Source organism: Pteropus alecto, unplaced genomic scaffold (assembly GCF_000325575.1).
Source record: "Pteropus alecto unplaced genomic scaffold, ASM32557v1 scaffold189, whole genome shotgun sequence".
Classification (NCBI taxonomy): Eukaryota; Metazoa; Chordata; class Mammalia; order Chiroptera; family Pteropodidae; genus Pteropus; species Pteropus alecto.
This window is the reverse complement of record NW_006442117.1, coordinates 5081936-5084043: the sequence shown is the minus strand read 5'-3', so window position 1 is coordinate 5084043 and position 2108 is coordinate 5081936. Positions and strand designations below refer to the sequence as shown.

Sequence of the window (2108 nt, the reverse complement as noted above, 5' to 3'; positions counted from 1 at the left end):
AAGGCTCCATAAAACTACAAACCACGGAGATTTTCTCTTTTTCCTTCTCACCATGGTCCTGAGCACTGTCACCATGCAGCTGCTTGGCTCCACTTTGCCAATTCAAAACATGCCGTTCTCTTTGTGAAAAAGCACACGAAGGACAGAAGGAGACCAATTTCTTCGTCTTCTATATTAAGAAGTTATTATTTGTTATTTATTATTGTTTATGCCTACAGCACCTGCTCCTCCTAGGTGGTCTCCCACCCAAGTACTAACCAGGCCCGACCCTGCTTAGCTTCGGAGATCAGCCGTCAGGCTCGTTCAGGGTGGCACAGCCGTAGACCACAAACTGTGGCTCCAAGGGGTGCAAACCCAGGACCTTCTGCATGTAAAGCAGACGCGCTCACCGCTGCACTATGGAACCACATCCTAAGAAATTATTTTTAACATATTTTAATGTCTTGTGACCAGAAGTTGCTGTTTTTATCAGGGCAAGTTTGCTTAGGCTAATATGTTTTCTCTCTTGATTTTGACAAACTACCGGGAAATAAGCAGTATAACTTTAAATAAGTCATCTAATTCCTCAGTCCTTAATTACCTGGATACGAAGTAAGGCAGCTGAACTATATCATCTCCATTCTTGCTTCTAATTTAAAAATTCTCTGCGTCTATGGCATGCACAATTACTCAATATAGTACTCTGCCTTCCTAAGACTTGCAGTGTTTTTTTAAAATAATTTTTTTTATTTTTCAATTACAGTTGACATATAATGTAATATTAGTTTCAGGTGTATAACATAGTGCTTAAACATTTCATAACTTAGGAATTGATCACCACGATAAATTTAGTACCCATCTGACACTATACATACTTATTTCAATATTATTGACTCCATTCCCTATGCTATACTTTACATCCCCATTGCTATTTTGTTACTAGCAATTTGTCCTTCTTAATCCCTACCCCTTATTCACCCATCCCCCCATGCCTCTCCATCTGGCAATCCTCAAAATAGTTGCTGTATCTGTAAGTTTGTTTCTGTTTTGTATGTTAGTTATTTTTTTATTTTATTTCTTTTAGATTCCACATTTAAAAAAAATTGCATAGTATTTATCTTCCTCTGTCTGAGTTATTTCACTCAGCATAATACCCTTCAGGTTCATCCATGTTGTTGTGCGTTGCAAGTTTCATTCTTTTTTATGGCTGAGTAATATTCCACTGTATAGATGTACCACTTCTTTATTGATGGACACTTAGGTTGCTTCTATATTTTGGCTATTGTAAATAATGATGCAATAAATATATGGGTGAATATGTCTTTTCGAATGAGTTTTTTGGGTTTCTTTGGATAACTACCCGGAAGCGGAATCACTGGGTCCTTCTCTGACTCTTGCTACAGCCTTCGTTTCGCAGTCTGTCTGTCTTGTCTGGCTTTGTTTCGCGATCTGTCTTGTCTGGCATTAGTATTGCTTCTCCAGCTCCTTTTCTTTTTCTTTTTTAATTTCCATTTTTATGAAATACCTTTTTTCATCTTTTTTTCAGTATATGTGTGTCTTTCAACATGAAGGGAGTGTCTTATGCTTGGTATGTGTAAGGGTCTTGATTTCTTATTCATTCGGCCACCCTACATCTCGTTAGGGACATTTAATATACTTGTGGTAATTATTGATAGATATGAAGCTCTTGCCATTTTTAATTCATATTTTTTATCTTTTTTTCTTCTTATTCATAAAGAAATCTCTCTAACATTTCTTCTAATACTGGTTTGGTGGTGATAAACTCCTTTAGCTTCATCTTGTCTGGGAAACTCTTTTATCTGCTCTTCGATTTTAAATGATAACTTTGCTGGAGAGAGTGATCTTGGTTGTTGATCCTTGCTTTTTATCGCTTTGAATATTTCATGCCAATTCTTTCTGGTCTGCAAACTTTCTGTTGAGAAATCAGCTGACAGTCTTAAGAGAGCTCCCCAGTAGATAACTAACTGCCTTCTCTTGCTTTTTAAAAATTTCTCACTTTATATTTAAAGTCTGCCATTTTAATTATGATGTATCTTGGTGTGGGCCTCTTTGGGTTCATCTTGTTTGGACTCTCTGTATTTCCTGGGCTTGTATGTTTATTTCCTTTG

General features: G+C 36.8%; 1 pseudogene; it reads right to left on the bottom strand.

The window, feature by feature from the left end:
* Window positions 1-209: 209 nt before the first annotated feature.
* Window positions 210-325, bottom strand: LOC112470035 (annotated as a pseudogene).
* Between the last annotated feature and the right edge of the window lie 1783 nt (window positions 326-2108).